The sequence below is a fragment of the Oncorhynchus nerka genome, linkage group LG10 (assembly GCF_034236695.1).
Source record: "Oncorhynchus nerka isolate Pitt River linkage group LG10, Oner_Uvic_2.0, whole genome shotgun sequence".
Classification (NCBI taxonomy): Eukaryota; Metazoa; Chordata; class Actinopteri; order Salmoniformes; family Salmonidae; genus Oncorhynchus; species Oncorhynchus nerka.
In genome coordinates this window covers 35,082,296-35,101,523 of record NC_088405.1, presented here as the reverse complement: position 1 = coordinate 35,101,523, position 19,228 = coordinate 35,082,296, and the positions used below count along the sequence as shown (strand labels likewise).

General features: G+C 42.1%; 1 protein-coding gene across 4 annotated transcripts in view; it reads right to left on the bottom strand.

The window, feature by feature from the left end:
* tjap1 (tight junction associated protein 1 (peripheral)) overlaps positions 1 to 19,228 on the bottom strand; it is a 78,018-nt gene that overhangs the window by 40,282 nt on the left and 18,508 nt on the right. For all 4 annotated transcript variants that reach the window (XM_029669684.2, XM_065023256.1, XM_029669683.2 and 1 more), the window contains one exon: positions 2,817 to 2,937. The gene's annotated coding sequence lies outside the window, so the exon portion shown is untranslated. The remainder of the gene's footprint in view (positions 1 to 2,816; positions 2,938 to 19,228) is intronic.

Genomic DNA, 19,228 nt, shown 5'->3' with positions numbered 1-19,228 from the left:
TAAGCAACCTTTGCAGGAAGATGTGTCAGAGAATAACAAATGTGAACGCCTGTGCTGTAGTCACCAGCAACGCGTGACAATCAGCTAGTGGTGCCCTGGATTACAGAAACGCACCATGTTTTTATCTGGATCAAAATGGGGCTTAGTTGGTGGGTGTGACAGAGGCGTGGCCAATGGTGTGCAAGCCAACTATTCTTTTTTTAAGGCACTCCTGTTCGCCGCAGTGACAAAATATAGCTGTTTTCAAGCTCATATCCTGCAATTCTACACAGATAACAAATCCGTTTTAACACACAAGAAAGATTACTTTTTTTTTTATGGGTGTTAATTTTTTTTGTGGAAACAAGTTATAATTTAATAAAAAGCTGCCATTTTGGCAAATTAGATGTGCAGAAATAAAAGCAACTTCTGAAAATGAATACTCGGATTATAGTGATGTGTCTGATCTCGCCAACAATGTCAAGCATGTTTAGATGGGTGTAATCTAGAGCCAAGTGTGTTGATTTTTAATCCAAGGGTATCTTTGACAAACATGTTGAATTATGCAAGACAACACAACAGTAATTAATGAGGCAATCTCGACAATGCAGGTGATTGAGTGCAGATAGGGTAGTGTATAGGGTAGTGTTTAGTGCTTGCAGCCCTGTTCCACCCATTTATGCTAATGCATGTCATTTATGCAAATACACCATTTATACAAACGAGGCACATAATTGTCTATTTTAACAAAAAATATTTTTACAAAACCTGATAAAAGAAAATGGTTACATTTCACAATAAGTTGAACACCTGAATTCCCACCAAAATCTAATTTGTAAAATGGTTTGTGTGCTATATATCTGATGGTTTATACCATTTCAAAAGGTATTGTTATTCATTGTCCAACTGTTGCATTAAAAACATCATTTTGTTGACTGTTCCTAATTGGAAAGCCAATTTCCTGAAATTCTACACATCTTGCCATGGCTTATGCTATCAGAGTGATTCAAATAGTTTAACAAAATCAAAATGGGGGCCTCCCGTCATGACAAAAATACATATTGCATAATATTTATAATTTTAGATTCTCCCTGGCTGTCTAGCTTTTATTTGAGTGATTGTTTGTTCTCAAAAATAAATAGGTTAGGATATTTTTTTTTTTTTTACATACAATATCTTACACAGAATTTCTTTCCCAATCTAGAACGGTCCAAAAAAACACTTACATGGTCCACCCAAGACTTTCCCACGCAGAAAAAACCTGCACACACACAAGTCCACAAACACACATGCATACACTTCAAACAGTCTCGGCACTGTTTGACATTTCACCTAATTTAAAATCATGTAATTTAAGCCATGTAGAAAATAATGGAACGTAGTGTTTCTCTCACAGAGGTCACCCAGTGTTTTATTTAGAACACTCTTATAGGGCTCATTTACTATAGAACAAGCCAGTCAACAATAAGGGAATCAAATCATTTATTAAAAGATATATATATATATATATATAAATGAGAAATGTACCTTTTTAGCCTGTGGCTTATAGCATAAGGGCACAGCTGTGGGAAGAGCTTGACCACAGAGAGTTATGGTCGTCACGAATCAATCGTAGAATTTATATTTTAAGAGCAATCCTTACGGTCACTCCTGAACAGTGGGTTGGTGTAAGAGTACCCCTTGTTGCGAAGCGTTTCTCTTACCACTGTCCTGGTGGCACTCTATGACATAGTTAATAACTGCTGGGATGTTCATGTTGCACCTAATCTGTGCTCCCCCTGCTGTCATTCTGTGCTAATGTGGCTGTTTAGATGCCTCTCTACTCCATGTCCAGCATCCTGCTACCTGGGCTTTGTTTAACTTTCTGTAACAAATGAATTCGGAAAAATTGATTGATTGTACCGCCATTTTTGCCTCATCAACCCAATATAGCGACCAATTAGAGCAGCTGTTGGTGGCGGGCTGTAAATGGGTGGTGTTAGGGGGAGATGGAGGCACACAGCTGGTGTACTCAAGGTTACCTGAATTGGTCCAATGAAAAAGCAGCTGCATATAAAGTGAACTAATGTTCCCACTGAGGTGATGGAAGGACAGTGCTCTGTTATTAACAAGCACCTGGACCGAGCGGTGGTGTTCTCTACAGGGCCATGTTCAGTCTTGTTTGGGCTAAGCTTGAAAGCTACGGTTCATATAACTGAACCCGTGGAAAATAGTCATTATTTTCCAGGGACATTGAGTATGGGAGAGAGAATAATAACCCGAGTCATTATGATACACTCAGGGCTTTTGATTTGGTGGAACTTAGGTGGCTGGTTCTCCTTCGCACCGATTATGGACGCATGTATTATGCGTCTGGAGCTACTGTACTAACAACAAAACACTAGACATTTACCACAAATTTTGTGGCTCTTCTGCCTCATTTACATTTAGTCAACAGAAACATTACCTTCTTGTATCAATGAATAAATAAACATGTTTAAGCAGGCTCTAGTTCAAGCTTACGAGTGAAAAGCATTCTTCAGTGTGGAAACCATTGGAGAATATCCCAAACAGCAGGAGGTCCAGTGTGCCATGCAAAACTTACCTGACAAGCAATTCACAAAACAGTAAGGCCACAATGTACAGAAGGGAAATGAATGTGTATTTTAACACTATAAACAGGAGTGATTTTGTGCATTTTCCATACACAAGAAAAAGGGAAACCAAGGACAGAGAGTAATGAATGAAAAGCATACTTTGTGTGTGTGTTGCGTGTCTGTGAGGGGGAAGAGTGAGAGAGGAGAGAGAGAAGATGGTAAAGCAGGATGATAGAGAATGGTGGATGAATAGCCACTCACCTTTAAGAGTATATTCTACGTGTTCCAGACTGATCGCCCTGGGTGTGTCCCCTCTGGCTCCTCTTCCTGCCCCTCCTCCTCCTCGCTTTCTTGGCATGTGAACCTCTGGGCTACCGATAACCTGAAACAAAAGAAGGTGGATGGAAAAACACGGTCGTGTCAGTACCTCCGAGGTGTCAATCTCCCGACTCTTCGAATATGTAACAAGCTAGACAGAGCTGGGGCTCAGGGGACAGTGTGCGAGGCAAGCCTCATATACAGGAGTCTTTCATTCTCTGTCCTTGACATTCACTCCCACACCGTCTGACTGCCTGAATGACTGCTGCCACACATTAGCTCCCTCTAAGCACGGTGATGCTATTGAGGGAAAATAAAGGCCGTGATAATACATTTCTGCTTCCATTGAACCATCGGTCTGGAAGAGAGACCGGAGTCCTTTTCAAACAGAGATCCAGTGTTTCTAACGTGAGCATGATTAAGTGACAACTTAATTACTTTGTTTCCTTGGATGAGCCCTGGAGTTGAGTGCGTGAAGTCATTTGTTCAAAGTAAGGTCACAGGAGCCAAACCGCCCTGTCAAGAGCATGACTAACACCCCAGGCCAGGCCAAATAGATACAGTAAACCTGACAATCTCTCACCTCCAATTTATTAAGGATTACCTTCGGATATACTGGGATTTTGAATCCTTCATTTGAATAAAATAAATTAAAGAGAGAGTAGCCGAAGACCCGACATGTGTTGCCTGCGGACGAGAGCCAGTCAGTCTACAGCTAGACTCTGGCAAATCAGGGCTAACATACTGACTTGTCTCTGCCAATCAGAAAGTCGATGAGACAAAGCTATGAAAGTATTTCCAGGGTTAAAATGTGTCCTACTGCAGATTGGACAAGGTTCACAGTACCCCTTGGTTGCTGCGTAGATTAAATACTGTAGCCCACAGGTTACCTCAATGACATATTTTTGCTTCATGCTCAAGTCAAGAACAAAAAAAATGTAAGTTTGAAGTCTTAGAAAATAAAAATGTCCAGCACTGCAGTGGGCCATAGACTGCAGCAGGGTTCTCTAACTGTAGGGCTGCGTTTTTTAAATGCATTTCTCCATTTTCATTGACACAAAAGATGGTAAAAACACCAGGAAATCAGCTCAGAGTGATTTTAATTTAATAAATCTGTTCCCAAATATTCCCACGCATAAGAGACACACGTGATCTTATACAAACTGTAAGCAAGGTTTGAAATTATTTTTGGGGGTCAAATATATCCGTTTAGGCTTCTTGCGGTCAATCTGCAGTCTACAAATGATTTGTAATTATTTTCCGACCCCCTGACCATCCACTCAAGAAAAAGATTTTCACCTCATTCTCCAACTCAGTCTTTCAGAACTATTTACAAACAAGACCCCATTCGTCGTCGGCCTAAAACATCTTGATTACTGGCTACTTTGAAGAATCTCAAATATATTTCTTTATAACTTTTTTGGTTACTAAAGGATTCGATGTGTGTTATTTCATAGTTATATGTCTTCACTATTACTGTACAATGTAGAAGTTAATAAAAATAAAGAAAAACCCTTGTGTGTCCAAACTTTTGACCGGTACTGTAGTTAAGCTGCAGCTGGCCCAGAACAGAGCACACATCTTGCTCTTCTTTATAAATCAGAGGGATAATATTAATACTACGCATGACAGTCTCTCTTGGCTAAGAGTTGAATAAAGACTGACTGTTTCTTATAAAAACAAGAAGTGACAATGTGTTGGAAATTCCAAATTGTTTGCATAGTCAACTTACACGCAGCACTGACACACACACTTACCCCACCAGACATACCACCAGGGGTCTTTTCACAGTCCCCGGGTCCAGAACAAATTCAAGGAAACGTACAGTATTATACAGAGCCATGACTGCATGGAACTCTTCCATCTTATAGAGCACGTGAACCGCAAACCTGGTTTCAAAAAACAAAATAAAGCAACTTCAAGGCACCACGCCTCTCCCCCATGTTACCTACTTGTTGTGTGAACGTACTGACCTACTTGTTGTGTGAATGTACTGACCTACTTGTTGTGTGAATGTACTGACACGCGTGTGTGAATGTACTGACACGCGTGTGTAACTGATAGACGCGCGAGCGCGCACACGTCCTTTGTAATGCCTTTTCGTCCCGTGCCCGACCCCGGTAAGACTAGCTGTCGCCATTGGCGTCGGCTAATGGGGATCCTAATAAATCAAAAACACCCGAGGCTAGGATATAATTAAAAGCATCAGGTGGAATGTCAGTTAAAATGTCAGCAGCTGTCTTCTGACTGGGAGACACGGCTCTGTTCACAGTAGGCCTACATGGATAAATCACAGATCATAACGCAAAAGTGAGAAGGGAATGAACTGTACCGTGTTATGCATGTGGGGGAGTGACAAGAAAATATGCAAATCCCTTTAAGTATCATCAACAAGAGACCACAAGAGAGAACAAAATGCATTTCAGTCATATTGGATGTGGGCCTAAGTAGTGAGCAGGAGGATTGGATCTAGTTTATCCATGTTGCTTTATACACTGCTCAAAAAAATAAAGGGAACAATAAAATAACATCCTAGATCTGAATGAATTAAATATTCTTATTAAATACTTTTTTCTTTACATAGTTGAATGTGCTGACAACAAAATCACACAAAAATGATCAATGGAAATGAAATTTATCAACCCATGGAGGTCTGGATTTGGAGTCACACTCAAAATTAAAGTGGAAAACCACACTACAGGCTGATCCAACTTTGATGTAATGTCCTTAAAACAAGTCAACATGAGGCTCAGTAGTGTGTGTGGCCTCCACGTGCCTGTATGACCTCCCTACAACGCCTGGGCATGCTCCTGATGAGGTGGCGGATGGTGTCCTGAGGGATCTCCTCCCAGACCTGGACTAAAGCATCCGCCAACTCCTGGACAGTCTGTGGTGCAATGTGGCGTTGGTGGATGGAGCGGGACATGATGTCCCAGATGTGCTCAATTGGATTCAGGTCTGGGGAACGGGCAGGCCAGTCCATAGCATCAATGCACTCCTCTTGCAGGAACTGCTGACACACTCCAGCCACATGAGGTCTAACATAGTCTTGCATTAGGAGGAACCCATGGCCAAACGCACCAGCATATGGTCTCATAAGGAGTCTGAGGATCTCATCTTGGTACCTAATGGCAGTCAGGCTACCTCTGACGAGCACATGGAGGGCTGTGCAGCCCTCCAAAGAAATGCCACCCCACACCATGACTGACCCACCGCCAAACTGGTCATGCTGGAGGATGTTGCAGGCAGCAGAACGTTCTCCACGGCATCTCCAGACTGTCACGTCTGTCACATGTGCTCAGTGTGAACCTGCTTTCATCTGTGAAGAGCACAGGGCGCCAGTGGTGAATTTGCCAATCTTTGTGTTCTCTGGCAAATGAAAAACGTCCTGCACGGTGTTGGCCTGTAAGCACAACCCCCACCTGTGGACGTCGGGCCCTCATACCACCCTTATGGAGTCTGTTTCTGACCGTTTGAGCAGACACATGCACATTTGTGGCCTGCTGGAGGTCATTTTGTAGGGCTCTGGCAGTGCTCCTCCTTGCACAAAGGTGGAGGTAGCGGTCCTACTGCTGGGTTGTTGCCCTCCTACGGCCTCCTCTACGTCTCCTGGTAGCGCCTCCATGCTCTGGACACTACGCTGACAGACACAGCAAACCTTGCCACAGCTCGCATTGATGTTCCATCCTGGATGAGCTGCACTACCTGAGCCACTTGTGTGGGTTGTAGACTCCATCTCATGCTACCACTAGAGTGAAAGCACCGCCAGCATTCAAAAGTGACCAAAACATCAGCCAGGAAGCATAGGAACTGAGAAGTGGTCTGTGGTCCCCACCTGCAGAACCACTCCTTTATTGGGGGTGTCTTGATAAATGCCTATCATTTCCACCTGTTGTCTATTCCATTTGCAGAACAGCATGTGACATTTATTGTCAATCAGTGTTGCTTCCTAAGTGGACAGTATGATTTCACAGAAGTGTGATTGACTTGGAGTTACATTGTGTTGTTTAAGTGTTCCCTTTATTTTTTTTTGAGCAGTGTATATGAGACACGAAGAAGAATTGTAAATATCATACATGTGATGGATCAATCTGCATGGAAAAGGATCCATTTTTTTCTGACTGCTCTTTGGTAGACTGCAGAGAGAAGTCAGCAGCCACTTAAAATGGGGCCTGTCAGTGAGCTGCCATGGGCCTATTCCTCCTGAATGCACCATATTGCATCACCAAAACCCCAGCCCTATAACACATCCCTACCTACAATCCCGCTCTGCCCATGCTAAACCGTGTGACATTTAATCCCATCATATTTCCACTCCTGCGCTTCGTAGAGCACAGGCTCACACAGATGGACAGACCGTCCTGAACGGAGACAGTGGGCACAGCCGAGAGGTGACTGTGACAGTCTTCCATACTATAGTGACATTAGTTCCTCGGCCAGGGCTCAGAACATGTTTGAGTTATGGGGGCCTGAGGGCTACGGTGCAGAGGGAGTGTCCGGCTGGGTCTGAGAGATGTCAGATCAATGTGTGGCAGCCTCCTCACTTTCAGGTCATGGCTTCCTGTCTCCCCAAGGAACATACAGTATGGCACTAGGCAACAGGCTCCACACAGGAACCACACAGTGGCAAAGAGCGGAGTCACTGGTTGACTGAATGAACAGCACATTTTGAGAGAGCGGCATCTTTAGTACATGCTAGATGAATTGAACTATTCTTTAATTGGATTCTACCACAATGGAATGTCTCTAAATGACCTTGGATTTCATATTCTGTTCAAAACTACCACGCAATCAACTGTGCGGATAGAAGTGTGATTTTCGAGATTCAAATCAACTTCGAAATCCTTTGTAGGAAATGGAAAATAACATGTATAAAAACACAAACGAGAACAATGACTCAAACACTGTTTACCGGGGAAACTATTTCCAAGAGGCTGACAGGTGTGTATAATTACTGCCGCGTTGGCGCTGGTTGGAGGAAACTAATGCAGTTTGCAGCTTTGAACTATGGTAATTATTTTCCTTTGCCTATTACATTGAAGCTTAAAAAAGGGGCAATCTGCAGTTGAAACGATAACAAAGCACTTTCCCAGTCTCTGTTCTGTTAAAAAGCTGCGGGATGGGGCCTGGAGAAATGTAAACTCACCGATTAATAGACAAGAGTTATGGATGCAAGGACTGACCATCCATGATATTAACATGATCGTTTTAACCATGTTGTCAGGCTATATAGTGTTTGTTTACAAACATTGGAGTAAAACAAGCTTATATTTTGGGTTATCATGGAGTGTGACAGTTGAACTAAGCTCATGAGGCATTTATAAGTTCTATTCTTCAAGAATCAAATGGGTATTAGGGATGCAAACTCCGGTACATTTTGCTGCCAACTAACCGACCCTCATTAACCGGTCACATTTTTTTCCAAACAGTAAAATGATGTGAACAACAGAAAATACTTGTATGCATACAAGGAAAGGACATTTCTCATTTCGAGCTTCATGTAAACATGCAACAATAGCCAGCCTATCATATTACACTATAGCCTATCATTGAGCATTCACCTCATGTAATGAAGCAACTAATAAAACACGCCATTTTCATTTCTCAAAATGCAATTTGTGGGTTCTACACAGCGCACCTAATGCAAGCTGTGAGAGATGAAAATCTTAGAAACTTAGAATGATGGGGAATCTAATAGTAACAACTAGGATGGGTCGCTAATATGACTAGGATTGTGCCTTTGGCGTCTAAACAACAAAATAAAGTTAATATGAAAATCAGTAGAACAGGAGAGAAATGCTGGTTATTGGCATGAGGAAGTCTTGCATTTGCATTCACGGTTCTACGGGTGGATTTTGGCAAGGCTACTTTGAAACAACGCCTCATTATGTGAAGTCAAGTAAAACGTTCAGGTTTCAAACGAGTACACTGCCTCAAGCTCCCATTGGAACGTGGTGGGTGACACGCTGAGTACTGTTGACTATAGCCTATGCCAGGGGTATCCAACCTTCTCTAGCATGAGAGCAACTTCAAAAGAAATGAAACGTGTCGCTAGCTTTCAAATTAGGCTCATTCTTCTCTTCTCTCCCTTGCAACTCTTCCCCGGATCTTTAGTGCAATACTTTCTCTTGTACACTGTGTTTGTCAATATACCTAGTAAAATAAAATGGTTCATAAAATATTTTAAAAAATAAACTTTATCTAGGCAAGTCAGTTAAGAACAAATCCTTATTTACAATTATGGCCTACCAAACGGCCTCCTGCGGGGACAGGGGCTGGATGTAATAAAAAGAATATAGGACAAAAACACACATCACGACAAGAGAGACAACATAACGCTACATAAAGAGAGACCTAAGCCAACAGAGCATGGTAGCAACACAACATGGTAGCAAACATGGCAGCAGCCCAAAACAGGGTACAAACATTGTTGGGCACATACAACAGCACTTAGGGCAAGAAGGTAGAGACAACCATACAACGCAGCCACAACTGGCAGTGTGTCCATGATTGAGTCTTTGAATGAAGAGATGGAGATTAAAAAATATTTTAAAAACTGTCCAGTTTGAGTGTTTTTTTTGCAGCTCGTTCCAGTCAGCGAACTGAAAAGATGAGAAATCCAGGGATGTGTGTGCTTTGGGGACCTTTAACAGAATGTGATTGGCAGAACGGGTGTTAAATGTGGAGGATGGGGGCTGCAGTAGATCTCTCAGATGGGGGGAGTGAGGCCTATGAGGGCTTTATAAATAAGAATCAACCAGTGGGTCTTGAAACAGGTATAGAGATGACCAGTTTACAGAGGAGTAGATTGCAGTGATGTGTCCTATAAGGAGCATTGGTGGTGTAACAGTATAGCTTCTGTCCCTCTCCTCACCCCTACCTGAGCTCGAACCAGGAACCTCCTGCACACATCAACTGCCGCCTCCCATGAAGCATCGTTACCCATCGCTCGAGTGACGTCACCGATTGAAACGCTATTAGCGTGCACCCCGCTAACTAGCTAGCCATTTCACACCGGTTATGGTGGCAAATCCGATGGCCGAATGGTAAAGAACATCTAGCCGCTCGAAAGCACCCTTACCTTCATTCGTCTCCGTAGTCTAGCATTTTTTAATCTTGGTCATCAAAACAGTCAACAATTATAAATGCAATGGTGCGTTATTTGTTGTGCAATAAATGGGCTTATAAAAGTATGTTTCACTCCAGCACCAGCTTGTGCGCTATATAAAAACAGGTGATATTTTACATTAGTAGCCTAAAAACACATATCTTGATTAGATTGATGCAGGGGGTTGAATACACGTGTCAGAATCACCTTTGTCAGCAATTACAGCTACGAGTCTGAGTCTCCGAGCTTTTCACACCTGGATTGTACAATATTTGCCCATTATTTTTATTTGTTTATTCTTCCAGCTCTGTCGGTTGTTGATCATTGCCATTCAGCCATTTAAGTCTTGCCAGATTTTCAAGCCGATTTAAATGAAAAAAACTGTAACTAGGCTACATTCAAATCAGTCTTGGTAAACAACTACAGTGTATATTTGGCTTTGTGTTTTAGGTTATTGTCCTGCTGAAAGGTGAATTTGTCTCCCAGTGTCTGTTGGAAAGCAGACTGAACCAGGTTTTCCTCTAGGATTCTCTTTTCCGTTTCTTTTATCCTAAAGAAAAACTCCCTAGTGCTTGCCAATGCGAAGCACACCTAAAACATCATGCAGCCACCACCATGCTTGAAAATATAACGAGGGGTACTCAGTAATGTGTTGGATTTGCCCCAAACATTACACTTTGTATTCAGGACAAAAACTGTTTCTTTACCACTTTTTTTTTGCAGTATTACTTTGTCTTTTTGCAAACGGGATGCATGTTTTGGAATATTTTTAGTCTGTACAGCCTTCCTTCTTTTCACTCAGTTAGGTTAGTGTTGTGGAGTAACTACAATGTTGTTGATCCATCCTCAGTTTTCTCCCATCACAGCCATTATACTCTGTAACCGTTTGTAGATCACCATTAGGCCTCGTGGTGAAATCCCCGAGTGGCCCCCTTCCTCTGTGGCAACTGAGTTAGGAAGGGCGCCTGCATCTTTGTAATGACTGGGTACATTGATACACCATCCAAAGTATAATTAATAACTACACCCATTTACCAATAGGTTCCCTTCTTCGCAAACCATTGGAAAACCTCCCTGACCTTTGTGGCTGAATGAAATTCATTGCTCGGCTGACCTTAGGTAGTCAATCGAAAAGTATGTTAAAACACTATTACTGCACACAGAGTGAATCCATGCAACTTGTGACTTGTTCAGTGCATTTTTACTCCTAAAAAATATATATATAAATAATAGTGTCCATTTAGGCTTGCCATAAGAAAAGAGTTGAATACTTATGGACTCGAGACATGTCAGCTTTTCATTTGTAAACATTTGTAAAAACATAATTCCACTTTGACATTATGGGGTGGTGTGTAGATCAGTGACACGAACTCTGAATTTATTCAAATTTAAAACAATGTGGTGTGATTACTTTCTGAAGGAGCTGTACATACGCGCCTGTTTAATACCACTAAATTATGAAAATTAACCCATAGACTGATAAGCATGACTGGACAAATATTTTCGGGGGTTAACCGATTAACGTCCCTAACTGGGGTCGCATTAGCTTTCAGATATCTAAACATTGTGTTTTAAACCATTTCACCTGCGTTTTAAATTGAAAGTCAACCATTTCTACCAAAATCAGATTGATAATAGAGTGATAAGGCGTGCAACTAAAGTTTTTAAATCACACAAAATACATTAGTGAAACTCGTTTTAAAATCAGATTGATAACAGACAGAAATGCAACGCTATTTGGCTAGCAGCCACAACTTGTTTATTTTTGACCTAGTCAGTTAAGAACAAATTCTTATTTTCAATGACGGCCTAGGAACAGTGGGTTAACTGCCTGTTCAGGGGCAGAACGACAGATTTGTACCTTGTCAGCTCAGGGGTTTGAACTCGCAACCTTCCGGTTACTAGTCCAACGCTCTAACCACTGGGCTACCCTGCCGCCCCACGAGTACATTAGCTTTTGCAAAAAGGATACATGGCCATCATACTTCTAATGTTCATCATAGAAAGTAGCCAGACTACATTTCCCAATGTTTTGCTTCAAGTTAACCTTCATTACTAAATCGGAGAAAAACTACACCTGTGATCCAATGAGGAGCGCAAATATATTTAATCAGAGTGAAGTGCAATTATTTATTACTTCTTTTACATACATGATTTGGAACGAAGCCGGACTTAAAATAAGAAATATTTACAAAATAACAGCAAGATCATTTTTTCTGCGTCCTTTCCTTCTCCGAGTAAAAATAAAGCAGAATCCTGCCCTAAAGCGTATTCTATTCATTTAGAAGTTTAAAAAAATGGGATGTAGCAACTGAATTGCACCTTTGACTTTCTCGCGTTAAGACTTTACTAACTATGCCTTAATTAAGCATTAAGCTCAACAACATGTGCAATTATGAAACCATATATATATATATATATATATATATATAAGTTCCTCGGCCAAGAAGGTGTCATAATTGCAAATGTATATACACATATACAGTGGGGCAAAAAAGTATTTAGTCAGCCACCAATTGTGCAAGTTCTCCCACTTACAAAGATGAGGCCTGTAATTTTCATCATTGGTACACTTCAACTATGACAGACAAAATGAGAAAAAACAAATCCAGAAAATCACATTGTAGGATTTTTAATGAATTTATTTGCAAATTATGGTGGAAAATAAGTATTTGGTCACCTACAAACAAGCAAGATTTCTGGCTCTCACAGAACTGTAACAACTTCTTTAAGAGGCTCCTCTATCCTCCACTCGTTACCTGTATTAATGGCACCTGTTTGAACTTGTTATCAGTATAAAAGACACCTGTCCACAACCTCAAACAGTCACACTCCAAACTCCACTATGGCCAAGACCAAAGAGCTGTCAAAGGACACCAGAAACAAAATTGTAGACCTGCACCAGGCTGGGAAGACTGAATCTGCAATAGGTAAGCAGCTTGGTTTGAATAAATCAACTGTGGGAGCAATTATTAGGAAATGGAAGACATACAAGACCACTGATAATCTCCCTCGATCTGGGGCTCCACGCAAGATCTCACCCCGTGGGGTCAAAATGATCACAAGACCGGTGAGCAAAAATCCCAGAACCACACGGGGGGACCTAGTGAATGACCTGCAGAGGGCTGGAACCAAAGTAACAAAGCCTACCATCAGTAACACACTACGCCTCCAGGGACTCAAATCCTGCAGTGCCAGATGTGTCCCCCTGCTTAAGCCAGTACATGTCCAGGCCAAACTGACGTTTGCTAGAGAGCATTTGGATGATCCAGAAGAAGATTTGGAGAATGTCATATGGTCAGATGAAACCAAAATAGAACTTTTTGGTAAAAACTCAACTCGTCGTGTTTGGAGGACAAAGAATGCTGAGTTGCATCCAAAGAACACCATACCTACTGTGAAGCATGGGGGTGGAAACATCATGCTTTGGGGCTGTTTTTCTGCAAAGGGACCAAGACAACTGATCCATGTAAAAGGAAAGAATGAATGGGGCCATGTATCGTGAGATTTTGAGTGAAAACCTCCTTCCATCAGCAAGGGCATTGAAGATGAAACGTGGCTGGGTCTTTCAGCATGACAATGATCCCAAACACACCGCCCGGGCAACGAAGGAGTGGCTTCGTAAGAAGCATTTCAAGGTCCTGGAGTGGCCCAGCCAGTCTCCAGCTCTCAACCCCATAGAAAATCTTTGGAGAGAGTTGAAAGTCCGTGTTGCCCAGCAACAGCCCCAAAACATCACTGCTCTAGAGGAGATCTGCATGGAGGAATGGGCCAAAATACCAGCAAGTGTATGAAAACCTTGTGAAGACTTACAGAAAACGTTTGACCTCTGTCATTGCCAACAAAGGGTATATAACAAAGTATTGAGATAAACTTTTGTTATTGACCATTATCCACCATAATTTGCAAATAAATTCTCTCTCATCTTTTTAAGTGGGAGAACTTGCACAATTGGTGGCTGACTAAATACTTTTTTGCCCCACTGTATGTATATATATTATAATATAGTATAATGTAGCCTACAAGTGTGTTTAGACTGTTCTGAAAAATAAGGTTCAAATCTGTACCAAAATGAAGTGTAAAAACAATCCAGATGGATATTAGGCACTAAGTGCCTTAGCAGCTGAAACAATCATTCATCCTAAAAGATTCAACACGAATGCAGGAAGAGTGTAAAGAAAACATGTCTTATACAGAATAACAGATATGTCAAGAGCCCACTCACTACAGATGAGTCATCTGATCACATTAATTTGTGAATGACAGGCAGAATCTTAAACCCCACCACTCCAAATGGACAGTTGAACAAGTCGATCAACTCAATTCGTTGTCTGTGAAGCTCAACAGACACTTGCTCCTTCATCCAGTGAAAATACACTAGTGAATTAGGAAAGTATTGAGATCTTAACTTTTTCCACATTGTTTTCCACATTACAGCCTTATTCTAAAATTGAATAAATTGCCCCCCCTTCAATCTACACACAATAACCCATAATGACAAAGAAAAAAACACTGAAATATCACATTTACATAGAGTTGAAGTCAGAAATGTACATACACCTCAGCCAAATACATTTAAACTCAGCTTTTCACAATTCCTGACATTTAATCACTGACATAGGTTCACCACTTTATTAAAAGAATGTGAAATGTCAGAATAATAGGAGAATGATTTATTTCAGCTTTAATTTCTTTCATCACATTCCCAGTGGGTAAGAAGTTTACATACACTCAATTAGTATTTTGGTATCATTGCCTTTAAATTATTTAAATTGGGTCAAACATGTCGGGTAGCCTCCCAAAAGCCTCCCACAATAAGCTGGGTGAATTTTGGCCGATTCCTCCTGACAGAGCTGGTGTAACTGAGTCCGGTTTGTAGGCCGCCTTGCTCGCACACACTTTCAGTTCTGCACACATTTTCTGTAGGTTTGAGGTCAGGGATTTGTGATGGCCACTCCAATAACTTGACTTTGTTGTCCTTAAGCCATTTTGCCACAACTTTGGAAGTATGCTTGGGGTCATTGTCCATTCGGAAGACCCATTTGTGACCAAGCTTTAACTTCCTGATGTCTTGAGATGTTGCTTCTATATATCCACGTAATTTTCCTCCGCATGATGCCATCTATTTTGTGAAGTGCACCAGTACTTCCTGCAGCAAAACACCCCCACAACATGATGCTGCTACCCCTGTGCTTTAAGATTGGGATGGTGTTCTTCAGCGTGCAAGCCTCCCCCTTTTCCTCCAAACATAACGATGGTCATTATGGACAAACAGTTCTATTTTTGTTTCATCAGACCAGAGGACATTTCTCAAAAAAGTACAATCTCTGTCCCCATGTGCAGTTGCAAACCGTAGTCTGGCTTTTTTATGGCGGATTTGGAGCAGTGGCTTCTTCCTTGCTGAGCGGCCTTTCAGGTTGTCGATACAGGACTCGTTTTACTGTGGATAACAATACTTTTGTACCGGTTGCCTCCAGCATCTTCACAAGGTCCTTTGCTGTTGTTCAGGAATCGATTTGCACTTCTCGCACCAAAGTACCCTCATCTCTAAGAGACAGAACGCGTCTCTTTCCTGAGCGGGATGACTGCTGCGTGGTCCCATGGTGTTTATACCTGCGTTCTATTGTTTGTACAGATGAACGTGGTACCTTCAGGCATTTGGAAAGTGCTCCCAAGGATGAACCAGACTTGGAGGTCTAAAAAATGCTTTGGATGATTTCTTTTGATTTTCCCATGATGTCAAGCAAAGAGGCACTGAGTCGGAAGGTAGGCCTTGAAATACATCCACAGGTGCACATCCAATTGACTCAAATGATGTCAATTAGCCTGTCAGAAGCTTCTAAAGCCATGACAACCTTTTCTGGAATTGTCCAAGCTGTTTAAAAGGCACAGTCAACTTAGTGTATGTAAACTTCTGACCCACTGGAATTGTGATACAGTGAATTATAAGTGAAATAATCTGTCTAAACAATTGTTGGAATAATTGTGTCATGCACAAAGTAGATGTCCTAACCAACTTGCCAAAACTATAGTTTGTTAACAAGATATTTGTGGAGTGGTTGAAAAATGAGTTATGACTCCAACCTAAGTGTCTGTAAACTTCCAACTAAGTATTCACACTTTACTCAGTACTTTGTGGAAGCACTTTTGGCAGCCTCGAGTCTCCTTGGGTATGATGCTACAAGCTTGGCACGCCTGTATTTGGGGAATTTCATTCAGATACAAATCCGTTCTCTGGCTAGGCCACTCAACGACATTCAGAGACTTGTCCCGAAGCCACTCCTGCGTTTCTCTTTATCCTGTTGGAAGCTGAACCTTCGCCCCAGTTGAGGTCCTGAGTGCTCTAGAGTAGGTGTTCATCAAGGATCTCTGTACTTTGCTCCGTTCATCTTTCCCCTCTATCCTGACTAGTCTCCCAGTCCCTGTCGCTGAAAAACATCCCCACAACATTATGCTGCCAGGTTTACTCCAGACATGACACTTGGCATCCAGGCCAAAGAATTCAATCTTGGTTTCATCAGATCAGAGAATCTTGTTTACCATGGTCTGAGTTTAGATACCTTTTGGCAAACTCCAAGCGGGCTGTCATGTGCCTTTACTGAGGAGTGGCTTCCTCTGACCATAAAGGCCTGATTGTTGGAGTGCTGCAGAGACTGCTGCCCTTCTGGAAGTTTCTCCCATTTACACAGAGGAACTCTGGAGATCTGTCAGAGTGACCATCAGGTTCTTGGTCACATCCCTGACCAAGGCCCTCATCTCCCGATTGCTCAGTTTGGCCGGGCGACCAGCTCTAGGAAAAGTATTGGTGGTTCCAAACTTCTTCTTCCATTTAAGAATGATGGAGGCCACTGTGTTCTTGGGGACCTTCAATGCTGCAACAATCTTTTGGTAACCTTCCCCAGGATCTATGCCTTGACACAATCCTGCCTCGGAGCTCTAGACAATTCCTTCAACCTCATGGTTTGGTTTTGCTCTGACACACACTGTCAACTTTGGGATCTTATATAGACAGGTGTGTGCCTTTCCAAATCGTGTCCAATCAATTGAATTTACCACAGGTGGACTCCAATCAAGTTGTAGAAACATCTCAGGGATGCTCAATGGAAACAGGATGCACCTGAGCTCAATTTCGAGTCTCATAACAAAGGGTCTGAATACTTATGGAAATGTATTTTTAATACATGTGCAAACGTCTAAAAAGCGTTTTTTGATTTTTAATCCATATTTAAAATCAATTTTCGAATAAGGCTGTAGTCAATATTTTCCAAATACATGCACGCGTGTTTGTACACACACACACAAAAGTTAGACACCCCTTCAAAATTAGTGGACTCGGCTATTTCAGCTACACCAGTTGTTGACAGGTGTGTAAAATCACGCACAGTCATGCAATCTCTGAGGACAAACATTGGCACTAGAATGGCCTTACTGAAGAACTTAGTGACTTTCAACGTGGCACCATCATAGGATACCACCTTTCCAACAAGTCAGTTCGTCAAGTTTCTGCCCTGGTAGAACTACCCCAGTCAACTAAGTGCTGTTCCACTGTGAAGTGGAAACGTCTAGGAGCAACAACAGCTTAGCCGCGAAGTGGTAGGCCACACAAGCTCACAGAACGGGACCACAGAGTGCATAAAAAGGAATAATGGTCTGGGGCGGTTTTTAATGGTTTGGGCTAGGACCCTTAGTTCCAGTGAAGGGAAATCTTAAAGCTACAGCATACAATTACATTCCAGACAATTCTGCACTTTGTGGCAACAGCTTGGGGAAGGCCCTTTGCTGTTTCAGCATGACAATGTCCCTGTGCACAAAGCGAGATACATATAGAAATGGTTTGTTGAGATCGGTGTGGAAGAACTTAATTGGCCTGCACAGAGCCCTGACCACAACCCCGTCGAACACCTTTGGGATGAATTGGAACGCAGACTGAGAGTCAGGATAGTCGCCCAACATCAGTGCACAACCTCACTAATGTTGTGGCTGAATGGAAGCAAGTCCCTGAAGATTGGATGCTGTTATAGTAGCAAACGGGGGACCAACTCCATATTGATGCCAATGTTTTTTTATGAGTTGCTCGACGAGCAGGTGTCCACATACTTTTAATCATGTACTGTGCAATCCTTTAAATCATGGATAAAGAATCATACCAAGTTACACTCCATAATTGTTGTAGCCACACAGCGTGAATCTGATTGTACCATTCCACAGATTCCGGCAGGGATTCAAGGTATGGTTATCTAACTGGCTCAATGCAGGTTGGCCACAAAGGCCAGGTGATTCATCCCCTCTTGGACAACCTAATGCTTCGGCCCAGTACGTTTCATTCTTTCTGAAAGATTGAAAAATCAGTCATTTTGAAAATGTCTGAAATCCAATCTCTTCAAAACGATCCTGTTTTGAAGGAATACCGCTGTTAAACAAAGCCAACATGTGATGTGTCCGGCAGAGGTCTGGCTGCATACGAATCCTGAAACTCCCTTTACTCCGCTGCCGCCGCCGCTTCCATTCCTCATTATTTTTAACGAGAATGTGGAACACACCTGTAGAGCCCAGTAAGCTGATCAGCAGCACTTCACCTTGGGATTAACATTTAGCACATATAACTTCTGAATCAGAGACAGCTAAATTATTCACAATCCTTCCGTTAAAAGGTCAATGGAGAGTCTGAGACGGAACCCGAAGGCGGACGTCACTACTGACTAAATGTACTTTTCCCCTCCCCAACTAGATCCAGGGTTTACCAGAGTGCCATTTCCATCCCAATATAGTGCTCCATCTCTAGTTCTCCACAAATGGACAGTCTAAAAAGGGGTTAGAATGGCTAACCTTAGATAACGAAATAGCGCCCCTTGTGTGCACTTCTGGTAATACCGTATACCCCGGTATGAAACAGAAAAGGTATGACGGTATACAAATATGGATACCGCCCAATCAGACTGCACTGCAGCCTCACAAACAGGTGACACTCGGTCACACAGGGCAATTTCCACAAGCAGTGCTTAAGCGCATGAATGGTAATTCAGCTCTCAAGTTTGTGACAGCTAATAAAAGAGAGAGCAGCCCTAATTAAAATCAGTAACACCCTCTGTTCATCTCTCCTCTGCACCCCTGTCTCATTTGGGCAAAGACAAAAACATTCTAATTGGTCATGGGCAGCACAGGCAAACAGACAAAGCTGTTAAAACACGTACACAAACATCCTGGCACGTCAGTTGGTTACGTTCTACTATTCTGATTTAGTTGTCAT